Genomic DNA, 14,311 nt, shown 5'->3' on the forward strand with positions numbered 1-14,311 from the left:
CTCTCTTCGAAAGTAGAATTCATTCTTGGTCTCTCTCCCTCTTTTTCCCCTTTATCTCTGCCTTTCTCTCCTTTTTTCTCCCTCTCTGTTTCTCTGGAGAACCCTGGCTGTTTATGGTGCATTTCCACGCAGACTCCTTGGGAAGGTGTGGGTGTAGTCGGGGACAGTCCACTACCCGAGGATGCTGGCGCCAGAGGGGGCCACCTCAGGAGACACAGGCTTGCGTCTCGAAGGGACAGGTGCTGTCCTGTGTATCCTGGAAACTCAAGTGGGCTTTCCAGTCACTTGGACAGCGGGACCTCTGTGACCAATAGCTGTCCTGAGTGCTTTGCAGTCCCTGCTACAGCATTGCTGCACCTTTTTCTTTTAAGCAAGTTACCTTTTCCTTCTACCCACTTCCCCAAACCCAGAATGCCTCAAACACAGAGCACAGACCTGTTAAAATTCAGACTAGCCTTTCCTGAAGAAAATTTCCCATCTTGATAAAAGGCTTATTTCTGCAAGAACCATATACTTTTTGTTTTTTTTAAGTACAAGAAAAGGGAGAGGGTGATGGTTTTTTTTCTTTTTTGTGGTAAATGTCCTATGTAGTGTAACACCAATAAAATCATCAGAGAATACTATTAGCTTTGGAAAAAAAAGAAACTAAAAGCTTTATTACAAACCAAGCTTTGAAAATAGGGGGGATTAGGCGGCTGAAAGGGTCCCACAATGGTAAGAAGAAAAGGTTTCATGCTAATGAGGTTAATGCCCTTTGTATCTCGGGCCTCCACATCTTCATTACGCGCTATCTCTGGCTGCACGGAGCGGCTCAGAGAGCCGCAATCCACTCCAACGCCCCCCTTCCCGGCCCAAAGAAGGATTTGATAGCAGCTCTGTTCAAACTAGATAATTATATCTTTTCAAGTCGGAATTAAGATAAAGAAAGTGAAGCAGAGGCGGCTCGCCTTGATCCACTGCAAACAAATTTGGCGCACTTTCGAGTCCTTCCCCCGCCTCAAAAAGGCTGGACAGTCAGCTTATTAGCCGCTCGTTTGCTTTATTAATTCATCTATTTAAAGTGGCAGGATTAGAGCGTCTAATGTGGACGCGGGCTGCCGTGGCGCTGAGGAATATAAATATTTGCGAGATGCCATCCCACGATGACTATCTGGGCGCGGGGCGCGGGGCAGGGTGCGGGGCGCGTGTGCCTTGCGGCTGCGTCGCGGTCACAGTGCGCGCGTGCTGGGCTGGAGCCCCTTGAGCAGGGAAGCGTGGGAGCTGTGTGCTGCAGGTCTGTGTCCTCCCTCGTGGTACATGGGTGCCAGGCCTAGATGACCCTGGCAGGGTTCAATGGGCATCGAGGGTCAGGTTCTGCGTTCCTCCCTACACATGGAACTGCACGCATGTTGCCTTGTGTCCTGCCTGTTACCCCGAATGGGGATGTAGGTTACACGTTTGATCCATGACCTGCTCCCTTCTTGATTACTTGTGGGCCTTCCCTGTGCGTTCGTCTGAGCCAAGTGAGTTTGGGGAGCCGAGAGGCTTGGGTTCTCAGTTTGCATTTCCCTGAGAGAGTCAAAGGGAATGTATAATGCAAGTGTGCCCGGGCTACATTCTCCTTCCTGAGAGGTACACATGGGTTCCGCGTGCGTGTCTCATTTGGGGTCCAGTTCCTCAGCGCAGCAAAGGGCCAGGTAGGCGTGGGCGGAGGTGGGGTGGGGGGCGGCTCTGTTCAAGGCACCAGGAACTCCTGAGGTGGGAAAAGCTTCGGACCTCCGGGCAGTTACTTCTTTCTGCCTCTTGTCTGAGTGTCCGGTGCCCCCAGCTCGCTCCAACTCTGTTCCTGGCAGCCTAGCGCAGCCCGAGCGGGAGCTTTGGCGGCGGCCCGGAACCTGCCGGGCCACTTTTGTGCTAGGGGCGGATTGTGGCGGGCAGAGAGCCGCACCAAGCGGGCCCGGCAGAAAGGGGGCTCGGGCCTGCGCGCGGCCTTGGAAACCTCGGCTCCTCCCCGTCCCCGCCTCGAGTCGCAGGGAACAAAGTCTCGGACGCGCAGGCCGATTGGGGAGGGACTCCGGCGGGTCGGAGGCCTCGCCCGGGGCCCCGCGCCGCGGCTGGGGGGATCTGGGCTAGGCTCCCCGCATGTGGGCAATTGCAAGTCGGACTAAGGGTGTGGATGTGAGTTAGGGCGAGAGGCTGTGCTTGTGGGTTTGTAGAGGTTGAGTGTACCAGTGAGGTCTGTGAAACAGTTGTTTGTGTGTCTGAGCCAGGATTTAAGTCAGGATGTGTAGGTGCTAATTGTGCTAACTGCGTGAGTTAGAGGCTGGAGAGGCCAGTGCTACTTGTGTAGATTGTGAGTGTGTCAAGGTGTCCAGCTTTCCTTGTGCATCTAGATTGTATTGAGTTAGGGCAAGAACGTGCAGCTGCGCGGCTGTAATTAGAGTGCTTATAAAGGTGTAGAAATGCAATTGTGTAAAGAATTTGTGTGCCAGCGTCTGGTCGCTGTGAGCCGGCTGCAGTTGTGGATCTCAGAGGATGGGAATGGCCTCAGAGTGTGTGACTCGCGGGAACATTTCTCCGTGTTTGGGTGGGGGTCCCCTGTGATGGCGTCCATGCCGGCACCAGGGCAGCATATGCGTGTGTGTCTCGGGATCTAGACGTGTGTGTCTAGTGAGAGAGCTCGGGTTCGGTTATTGTTTCGCAGCGCACCACTCGCTCCGGAGTTTGGCAAACAGCAGCCGTTTCTGGGTTTTTTTGGTAACCGCATTTTCCCAGGCCGGCCCTTCTTATTCCAGCAATCAGCGTTTGGTTTACTTGGGTGCCGCCTCAGAGCAGCGGCAGGCCGGGCGGGAGAGGAAGCGGGCCTGCAGCGTCCGGCCGCGGTGCCTCGAGGCCGAGTTGCGGGGCCGCGGGCGCGCCTAGCCCACAGCTCCGCTCCTGCGCCCGCCGCTCGGCCGCCGCATTTACTTCCCCCTACCAGCCCCTCAGCGAGGGGGAAGTGGGAGTTTTGAGAACTCGCTGACCCCCGCCGTGACCCCGCTCGGGCAGGTGGCTTCTCCCGGCGCGACCCAGCACTCCGGGAAACCCGAGGCGGTGCCACGCTTGAAAGCGAAAGGTCCATTCATCAGCCGCGCCCCAGCGTCTAATTGGCCTTTTGTTCATCAGTGCCTGTTGCCCGGCGAGGGGGTTGGGGGAACATGGGAGGGCCCCGGGGCTGCAGGTAGGGGTGCCCGGCGCTCCGGGCTGGGGTCCGGGCAGGGCAAAGGAGCGTCGCACTCCTCCGAGGGGGCGCCAGAGCGCGCCAAAGATCACGCCCACGTGCGAGGACGCTCGGCTGGCGGCTGGTCTCCGAGCGCCCCGGCCGGATCCTCCGAGCTGCTGGAGACCCACGGCCTCGTCCCTGCCTTCACCAACCCCTGCAGACCGAGTCCGCGTCTTTCCTCCTCGCCTCGGGGATTTCAGACCTGCCTTCCTGCCTCTCCCAAATTCCCAGCTCAGGCGCTAGCTTTGGGGCTGGTTTGGGCTCACGCCCTGCCTTTCTTCATGCTTCTTTCGCCCTGCTCTACCCGCCTACCATAGAGAGACTCTGGGTCCCCCTCCCTAGGCACCAACCTGGTACCCTCGTCCGGCCTGCACCCTGCTTCGCTGGGCGAAGGAATTGAGAGAATTTTTTGGCCCGCCAAGGAGGTGGGAGTTGACCAACTGTTAGGCGATCCAATCCGGGAGGAAGACTGGGTCTCCACCACTCCAAATTCCATCTGGCGCTCCAAATCAAGCCTCACCTTCCCTCTCCCTGTCTCCCACCCAGAGTACAAATCAAGCCTCGCCGGTCCCCCTCTCTACCCCACACCTACTGCACACCGCCAGAGAGTCCTAGAGAAAGCGTAGGGGCAAGGTCTCCTCTCCCAGCATAAGCGCAGAGGCCGAGACGCACCTGATGCGCCAGGGAGGTGCCTGGAATGGGGATGGGGTCGCGTTTGGAAAATGGTCCAGGGACCCCAGCCTCACGCCTCTCCTCTCTTTCTCCGGGAGGACCGGCTTTGCCTGGCAGAGGTCTGGCTGCCCGGCTCACCGCCTCAGCCCGGCCCCAGGCCGCGCCTGCCCCCAGCCGGCTCCAGGTCCTATATATAGCGCGGGTCTCCACAGCCCTCTGCTGGACCCTGACGTCAGGAAGAACTTGATCTTGCCTGCTTCGCTCCTGCTTCTGAAACTGATCCTTGAAATGAGAGAACAGACTCTACACAATTCCCATGGCCTTGACATAAGGTACAGCGATAAATATACACCACTAATGAGCAATTACCATATAATCACCTTCCAATTAGCTCGCATAATGATGAATTAAACATTCTAGCAGGCGGGATTAGGTTTCTAACTTTGTATATTATTTACGAAGGCTATAGCTTCTGCAAAGAACCAAATATCAAATTAGATGGGGAATTTTCACTTGGGGGTAATTATGCATTCAGGCCAGCGGCTGTATTCTGGTCACTTGTCAAATGAGGCCTCCTGCAAGGTACTGACCAGTTCGTTTGGGCGTTTATTTCCTCCTTTTCCTCTTTTCTCTTTAGGCTGCAATTGCCTTTCCTTTTCCTTTTACCGCCCTGGCCCTCGGGAGGGAGGCTGGGGGCTTGGGGCAGGTAGGCGGGGTTTGGGGAGGGACGTCTGTCTTGCGCTGAGGATACAGCTCAGGCATCCAGGCCCTCGCAGCGCCTGTCTCCTGGGCCCTGCACGCTCTGGCCCCAGGTTCGTTCCTCTCCGGCCGGCCGGGCAAGACGACCCGGGCGCGCCCCAGGAGCCACCCGAGCGTTCGGAGGGCAAACGCGCGGGTTGGGCGCTACGGCGGGCGCTGGGCCAAGGCGGCCGCCCTCCCACCCGCCCCACCTGCGTTCTGCGGCATCCTTAGCCCCCCAGGGGCCTCAGTGCGCTCTCTTCTGACTTTTACCCCCATCCCCACCCCAGTGACAGGGAGAGAAAGAGGGTGCGTGGGGAGGAATACTGAAACAAACAACAAAACTCCACCTGCCCGCAGACACCCCTCTTGTTCGGAAATGAATTTTGGCAAGAGATTAACTCCTAATCTGATCTAACGCTGCTGACATTTGGGGAGAAGATGAAAATGGCAGCTCAATTTCATTCAGAAAAGGGGTCACTTCGCGGGGCTTCACTCTGCTCTCCAGAGAACGTGGACACCCCTCCTCCCTCTCCCCGAAACCAGAGGAGCGGGCCTGGAACTGGGTGGGGGCCGGGAGGCGCCCGGGACTGCTCACCTCCGCCCCGCGTCAGTGGGCCCCTTGGGCTGGACCCTGCCCTGTCGGGTTGAAAGGTGAGAATGGAAGGAGGCTGTAGGCTGGGGCATTGTCCTCTGGGCAGAGGTGGGCGCTCCTGGGCCCCCATCCAGGACTCTTCAGGCTGGAGAGCCTGTTCCTTGCAGGGAGGCCAGCAGGAGATAACGTTTCAGGCCTCATCAGAGCTGAGGTCGTTAAAGCCAGATGTCCCAAGGCCTGCCTGGCATCCTTTTCCTTGTGCTTCCTGGGCAGGTAAAAGTGCACCTAAGAGATGGAAGGTTGGACCCTGCAGTCTTGTCAAAGGGTCTGGCTTATTTGGAAATCATGGATCTGACTTGGCCTCTCCCCATTTAGCTCCAGGAGGCTGCAAGTTCCTGGGAGGTGGGAGCTAGGGCTTCCTGGAGACGGAGCTCCACCCCTGCCCCCATACACCCACTGCTGACGCTAGAGGTGGGCCATGTTCTTGGCCACCCAGAGGGCTCCACAGTGCCTGACCTGTCCCCTCAGCTGCGACTGTGTGACCAGTGGCCTCATCCTGGTGCCAGGCAAGGGAGACAGGTGGAGTCACTTTTGGGGCACCTGCCTGATCCCTGGACCTTGAGGCAGGACTCCTGCCCCCCACCCCCGCTTCTGAGGCCCTGTCTATGGGGAGCAGGACCCGGGATTGGGCTTGAGGGCATCATCAGCAGCTCAGACCAAGGACAAGGAGAAGGATCTGTACCTGGGCCCCTGGGAGCGAGCCTGAGGATGGCCATGCACCTTGCACGCTGGCGGCTGCAGACGCGTGAGAGGCTGTATGTGAATGTGGCTTGCACAGCACGTAACCTGAGCACGTGGACACATACACAGATACGTAAGCGTGCGCGTGGCCTTGGGGGTGAAGGGACCGCTGGAACCCATGCTGTGTGTGCAAAACTTAGGAAAAGGCATTCCTTCTTCTGGGTGGATGGGTGCCCTGCGGCTTGAAGAGTGAAGAGCGAGCTGGATTTCAGCGATGGCCTCCCCGCCCTGCCACTGCCCCCTCACCTCTTAGGCAATGCACAGTCTCTGTTCCAAATGCTTGGGCTCCGGTGGGGATTCTGTGTTGGGTGTGATATTATTGAAGGTGCCTTTAGGGTTGAGAGTCAGCTTTGTGCTGAGCAGTCCCTCCTTCGCTGGCTGGGGACTGCTCCTTGCCCCCTTCCCAGTGTGGAGGTTTTGGGTACAGCAGCCAGAAACAAAGTTCCTAAGTGTCGTGCAAAAGGCTGGTAACCACAGGTGCCTTTGCACTTGTGAGTGAGGCTGAGGAGCAGAGTGCACGTGTGTGGATGAATGGGTGGGCGTGAATGTTTGTGAACATTTGTGTTTGTGGGAGAAGGCTGCAAGTGTGTGTGTGTGTGTGTGTGTGTGTGTATGGGTGAGCATAAGTGTGACCGTGGCAGGCGGGCATGGCTGTGCATGTTGGTGGGAGCCATGTAAGGGGTTGTGGGTGCAGCTGGCTTCCCTGACCTGGCTCCCCCAGCCTTGCAGGGCCCTCTTTCGGCTGCCTCGTGAAGGGCTCATCCTGCCCCTCCCTCCCTGCTTTCCTGTCCCACACTCTAAATGACTGCAGTTATGTCTTCCATGAAAAACAGAAGTGATGTCTGATACCGCAGATGACTTCAAGTGGAAGGCTGCTGCTTCGTTAAGTAAACAATGCCGTGTTGATTCCGATGTCGCTTTCCCTTTCAGTCATCTACAGGCAGCAAGGGGACTTAATCAGCTCTAGGGACCCTGGTGGGAGGAAGAGGGTCAGTGCTGAAGTTTATGGAAAGTCTGAGCATTTTTATGGCCCCTCTTCTCTGCTCACACCCCCTGCTCCCCCCACTCCGGAAATCTTGAGTTTTCGCAGGTGAAAGGAGATGTTATTTAGAATGTGCTACAGGCCAGACCCTCCTATCTGCTTCAGGAGGGCTGAGGAAGAGCGGTGGTTTGAGCAGTGTGCACACATGTAATGTGTGTGTGTGGACCAATGACCCAAGGTCCCAGTTGCTCATCACCCATCAGCTGTCTGAGGAGGTTTTGTCTGAGCACATGGCCGCTCCCTTCCAGATGTAAGCCTGTAGTTCTGCAATGCTTCCTGTCCCTTTTGTGATGGGGTTCCAGACTGGAGTACCAGCATCCAGGTGGTCCCTTCAGTTCTAAGTAGAACAGGACTCTCCCAGCCCTGTTCTAGCCACTGTGTTTCTGTTAATGCAGCCCAAGACAGCCTTGGCTTTTTTGGAAACCAAGAGTTGGGCAAAGTCATAGATGTTGGCCAAGCCAGCTTCTCCTCGGAGAAGGAATCCTACAGAAGGCTTCACTGGTGGTCATACAGCCCGGGCTTGGATGTTTTCAGAGCTGGGTTGCTTACTACGTCCTAAAGGTGCCTTGTCTCCTTTGAAACAGCTCTGAGTTTTAGGATTTTCTTTGAGCACTGGAGAATGTCTTATCTCCTTGGAGTTTACCTGGTGACATGACAATTGTTTGAAGCATTGCCTCCCTGCATGCCCCTTCCCTCCAATTATTATGAAAAAATACAAACTCATACAATAGTAGAGTGAATAGTTTAATGTATACATCCCCCGTCTTCCACAACAATTATGTGATGAGTTGAATTTTGTCCCCCAAATTCATATGTTGAAGTCCTAAGCCCTAGTACCTCAGAATGTGACCTTGTTTGGAGACAGGGTTTTTATAGAGGCAATCAAGTTAAAATGAGGTCATTAAGGTGGGTCCTAATCCATTATGACTGGTGTTCTTATAAAAAGAGGAAATTTGGACACTGACGCACAGAGAGAAGATGATGTGCGTTCAGAGAGCATAGGCAGCCATCTCCAAGCCAAGGCGAGAGCCTGGAACAGATCCTTCCTTCAAACCCTTGGAAGGAACCATCCCTGCAGACACCTTGATCTTGGACTTCCAGCCTCCAGAACTGTGAGAAAATAAATTTTTGTTGTTTAAACCACCCAGGGTGTGATACAGCCTAGAAAACACATACAAATGATGAAATCAAGGTCACTCTGGCTCCATCTGTCTTTCCCAGGCACTCTCCTCCCATGGCTATTTGGAAGCAAATTCCAGACATGGTGTCTTTCACTAGTAACAATTTTAGGATGTATCTCAAACAGGATTTTTTTTCCCCCACTATAATTGGTTTTATTTATTTATTTACTTTACCATTTTGACCATTTAATCGATTAATTAATTTATTTTTATTTATTTTTTTATTGGAGTATAGTTGCTTCACAATGCTGTGTTAGTTTCTGCTGTACAATGAACAGGATTCTTTTAGAAGTTTAATCACAATACCATGACTCCTTAATCATTCTCCTCTCCATGAGGTGATGGGCTGGTTTGTGGGTAGACAGGGGCCTGAATGTACCCCCTGGCCTGGGAGTGTGAACTGCCTGAGGGTACAGTGAGGAACAGCCTATTTGGGACACAGAAAAGGCCCATCTGTAAATGCTGGTGCCCTCCTCCTATTTAGAGGATTTCCCTTCCAAGAAAGTCTGTGTGTGTGTGTGTGTGTGTGTGTGTGTGTTTTGGGGGGTAATGTAAGTGCCTCCCCTTTCCTTTGTGGGGACCTTGATGTTGCCTGTCTGACCAGACTGCAGACCTTAGCAGGACTCGAGGAATTATCAAGAGGGGGACTTTGCTTCCTTACCTGGGGCATAGGTGCCTGCGGTCACGCACCTGTCCCCCTTGGGTGCCAGCCCCTTTGGCCACTACTTCCCCTGCCATGCCCTTGCATGGAGTACTCATGGGAACCAGGCTGCAGCACGGGTTCCCAGGATTAAGGGGCAGGACCAGAGCTACTGTCACTCTCTAGAGTCACCTCCTCAGCTGGGGAGGGAACCCCCGAGGAGGGGCGGCCCAGGAGGGTCCTCCTCATTGCTCTCTGAACACCTCCAGATGGACCTTTCTGAGCTTCCTGACACCCAGGTTGCTTCTAGGGAGCAGCTGGGCCGGGGCTGCCTTCGTCCAGCCTGCTGGGGTCCGGGGCCCTGGAAGCCACAGCTGTGGGACCACAGCCTCTGGTCTTTGAAGGGAGAGTCCAGAGCGGAGCTGAGTGTGGCTCCCCATGTGTCCCGGCTGCGGCTGCGTTGCTAAGTTGTGTCCCTGGCAAGTAATTACACCCACACCAGCTCAGTTGCACCCTAAGCAAATTAGGTGCTGATCTGAAGATGTAATTAAGCAATGGTGAGTGCAGTTTAGCAATTGCAAGTGCCTTTCCTCTCTGGGGCAGCAATCACAGGCTGGAAAGCCTGTTCCGAGACCTGTTGGAGGCCCATTTCGTTCCATGACCCTCCTTGTTCTGAGCCTAGGTAAAGAAGTACCTTGCAGCCAACTTCTGTTTGATTTCTAAATATTGGGGGAGAACCTTCGGATGTGTCAGGGTGCTAAACATAATTAGCGTTCTTTAGGAACAAAATACACAACAAACCTGCTACTGTTTTCTTAATTATGTGTCTTCTGATATAAAACAATCCCTTGGTGTTGGTGATGTGTAGATTAATTATCCCAAACAATTTCTTTTGAAAGTTGGGAAATGTGTCTCTTGACCTCCTTCTCCACTTCAAGGGGAGCCAACCTCTCGAGTTTCCTCCAGAGCCTCGTCACTACCTGTGCCGAAGAGGTGGAGGGAGAAATGGACACCTCTGGGCTGTGGTGGGGTCAGGCTGGCCTGTGGGCTTTCAGGGCCTTGGGGCAAGCAGGGCCAGATGACCTTCCAGGCTGGCGCATCAGAGACAGACCCACAGCTCCAGACAGGGGCCCAGTCGGGGGAGGGACGCATGCGGGTGACGACGGAGCAGTTGTGATGTTTGTCTGGAGTCTCTGGACCCTCCAGTCAGGAGTTCCTGTGACCCTTCCAGAAGAGGAAAAACAGCCTTGTCTTGGGGCACACCTGGCTGCCCCACTGGGCCGGGCATTGGGTTTCAGGAACACTCGATAACATGCCTGGGGCAGTCCCCTGGGGAGGGGTCTGTGTACCCCTCTCTGCCCATATCCAGTCCCCTTTACTGGCTGCTCACCAAAAAACTACTTACTTTCCTCAAAGCAAGTGAATACACAGTACACCTGTGTGAGGTCGGGGGCGCTGGGACAAACGGCTGCTGGATTAAGTGGCTGGACTGAGCTGAGGATGCAGGGAAAACAGGGTTGGGGGGCACGGGGGGTACATAGGGAAGGGGAAAGTTCCAGCGCAGGGCTTAGGGCTTTGCTGGGTGAGGGGGCCTGGCTGCACTGCCTCCTGAGAGCTGATGCCCCCTCCTCCCTTACTGACCAGCACCCTGCTCACCTTTCCATCAGCCAGTTGTTTTGGGGGTGGCTGCCGGGATACTGCTATTCCAGGGTGAAACTGACTTAGGGAAACACTACCTTGGTGGGAAGAAGGGAGAGTTGGAAAGACCCAGCTCAGACCCTAATGCGCCCCCAACAGGTGCCTAAGCTAAGAACAGCTCCCTTTCTAATTCTTTGTTCATCAGCCCGCTGAGTGGGCAGGGAATCTCCCCACTTTGCAGATGAGAAGATTGAGGCCCAGGGAGATTCTGCCTGGACCTCTAGGATGTTTGCTGTAGAACTAGTAAGAGGCCACTAGCCCCCAGCTGACCCTGAGCTGGACGGGGCTCTCCTGGCTTGTGGGCTTCCACCTGCCCAGGATGCGTGCAAGCTGCAGTTAGTGGGCACCACTGTGTGCAGGGGACCAACCAAGCAGGGCGGCAAAGCTGAGGCTTGGGGAGGGAACATTGGTCAGCCCACCTCTTTACCCTCCATTCCACCCGCCCGGATCAGAACAGAGAGAAGCAGTCCTCACGGCAGGCATCTCAGGGATATGACCTGCCTCCTGTCTCAACACAGGGAGTGGAGAAGGACACGGCTTCGGGGCCTGCGGACTTCAGTGCAAATTCCTTGAGCAAGTCATAGCTCTCTGCTCCTCACCTGTAAAGTGAGAACAGCAGCACCTGATAGCGTTGTGTGGGATTGAGTTAATGCAGGTAAAATACTTTGCCCAGTGCATGGCATGCAGTAGGGGGTCGGGAGATGACTGTTACTGCTTTATCAATACTTATCAAAGTGATGCTGTAACTACATTCTTTCCACGAACGTTTATAGAGCAGCTTCGGTGAACCAGGTACTGTGCTAGGGACCAAGGAGGTCCTTAGGGCAAATATTGATGGCTTCTTGTCCCCTAGGGGCTGCTGACAGTCTAGAGGAGGATTTTAGCAAGACACACAACACATTTAGTGAGCAAGGCAAATTGATGGTAGGTAGAAGTCATGTGACTTGATCTTAAAGTGTAGGATGACTTTGAAGAAGGCTGTGGTGGTCAGGGAAGGCTTCCTGAAGGAGGTGAGGTTCAGGTTGTGGTCCTAGTCTCCTCCTGGTTCAGTACATTCTGTTTAGCTCCCTGTGCTTGCTTGCAGCCCTCATAAGAATGTACTTTTGATGAGTGGCCCTGACTGCATATCCAGGGCTGGACAAAGGCACCCAGGAGGAAGAAAAGGGGAGGAAGGGTCCATGGCCAGGCTGGAGTTTGGAAGGGCTGGGGAAACCTCAGCTCTTCACCTGCTCCATGACCTGTTTCATAACCTCAGGCCCAGAGGGGAAGAGACAGGTAAGACCCAGCAGAGCAGCGGGTCTTACCCTGCTCTGCCGTCTTGTGGCCCTGGTTGGGAGGCTGCTCTGCTGAGAAGCTGGTAGCCAGGGACCCTAAGTGCCCACTGTGGGCTTTGTCCTACTGCACAGGGATGGGGAAGACCCTCTCCTCATCTTGGGGATTCCATCTGGTTTTTATTTTCATGTGTAGCAGTGACGAATGTTACTACAGAAATAGAAAAAGGCAAGAGAACTATACCTCCTCCTGGAATGGGACGTTTCATCGCTTCGTGTCTGCGCTGCCAGACTGATGGAATTTGACATTCCGAGCTCATTAGCGCGGGAGCCCCTTACAGCGAGCAGCTTGCTGCGGGGAGGTCACAGAGGGCCTTTCACTTTGGCGTCGGTGAGAAATTTGGCTTTCAGGGAGAAGCTGTCCGGTAGGGATGAACCCTGTCCCAAGGCGTCTCCTCCCGCTGAGCCGAGGCCCAGCCGGGCTCCGTGTCCGCTTCTCCAGGGAGGAGGCCCTTCGTGGGTCCTGGAGGCCAGCCATGGGCCACCCTTCCCCCTCCATCTCCCAGGTCAAGACCCTTGATTGTTGAGGTGGGAAGAGATCTCGGCAAGTCCTACCTGACCATTTGCATGTGGGGAAACTGAGGCCCAGGGAGTGGAGGGATTTTGCTTAAAGTCACCGAGGGTGTCAGGGGAAGAGCGGCTGCAGAGACGGGCCTGGGCTCGGGAGGCGGAAGGATGAGGCTTGAGCCTTGCGCTGCCCCTCACCGGCTGTGTGACCTTGGACAGCACATGCCCTCATCCTACAGGACCGAGGAGACTGAGGGAACACAGGTAAAGTAACCATGGCTGAGCCTGGCGCAGACGGCGGGCTCCACTCCCGCTAGTCATTGCTCTTCTTGTGACTGTCATGAAGCCCAGACCTCCTGACTTGCAGTGGGGCCCGTCAGTTCATGGAGAGGCCTTTTCTCTGCCTTGGTGAGCTGCCCAGCAAAAGTCACGCAGCGGCCCTGCTCCAGCTTTGTCCCGTGGCCGGGAGCTAAATGGTAGAGGCCTCCAGAGACCAGGCCACCGGGAGGCGGGGCTTCAACAGGAGGCAAGATGCTCCCTGTGGCAGCAGCACCGTCATTATTGTGCTTAGCTGGGCTCCAGGAAACCCCAACGGAATGAATGAGTGATGGAACATTTGCCTGTTGATTTCTCGGGACCTGGGCCCCCCCCGGAGCTCGTGTCTAAAGCCGAAAGAGCATGAGTTTTGGAGCCCGCTGACCTGTTTCTTCATCTCCAAAAGGGGTACTATTTATCCTGCAGACTCGATGGGAAGATGCGTGCGGTGCATCTGGTGCCCGGCAGGCGATTCTCAAATGGAAGCTATGCTGAGCCCACCCCACCTCCATCTGCACAGACACGCAACTCCTCCCTTCGTGTCCCTCACAAGCCTTTGGACAGGCAGGAGATGCACTCTCATTGGGCAGGTGAGGAAACTGAGGCCCCCCTCACCCCAGAGGGGAAGTGACTGGTCTAAGTCATCATCAGCAAAGCCAGGGCCTCAGGCCAAACCTCGGGGCTCCCAGGCCAGTCATCGTGCTGCTATGGTGCTTCTGGATGAAATTAAACCAGTCAGCAGTTTCTCAGCCCTTCTCTTCACCTGCCCAGGGGGATCGGTTGCATTTTCCTCTTCCAAGGTGTAAGCAGCCCTTTGGGTTGAGAGCGCATTGGGTTTCCACCCCAGGGATCTGGGTCAGGCTTTAAGTAGGGCTTCAGGAAAAAGGGAAGGGGTCCCTAACCACAGGATGGGCTATGTGGGCAGGGGGCTGCGACCCCAGGCCGCGGGTCCTGTTTAGGCTGGCTTCCAGGTAAGATGTTCGTAGTTTCCTCCTGGGCCTCTCACACAGCCCAGCTGGACAAACAGCGCTCACCACCTGGCTCAGTGTCCTGGTGATGAGGATTTAATGAGCTGGCTGCGGAGAGCTCAGGTGGCTGGGGCCATTCTCCCAGGCCTGGGAGACGCACCTCTGCCCTGGTTGGGCCTCTGAGTTTTGTGTTTTGGGCCAACCTGCTCCTTGTATATCTATTTGGAACCAGCAAGCCCCCCAGAGCATTTTATTGGGTTATTTTGAATTAAGAGTTTTAACAGCCTGCAGTGCAAACATAGATGCCTTCAAGGAGAGAGAGTAAATGAAGTCAGCAATGGGGAGAAAGGAGGAAATCCCAGCTGAGTTTTGGCACAGGGCTTGATTGTGTCGGTGACAGGAGGCTGCATCTTTCAGGACAGGAATCCCCCCGTGGCTTACAAAACACTCTGCCCCACATAATTCTATTTAAACCACACAATCACCCTGTAGAGGTAGCGATTGTTTTTTCCTCTTATTATCTTGATTTTACAGACAGTAAAACTGAAGATCAGAGAAGTGCTGAGACTGGCTCACACAGCA

This window comes from Eschrichtius robustus, chromosome 7 (genome assembly GCF_028021215.1).
Source record: "Eschrichtius robustus isolate mEscRob2 chromosome 7, mEscRob2.pri, whole genome shotgun sequence".
In the NCBI taxonomy this organism is placed as follows: domain Eukaryota; kingdom Metazoa; phylum Chordata; class Mammalia; order Artiodactyla; family Eschrichtiidae; genus Eschrichtius; species Eschrichtius robustus.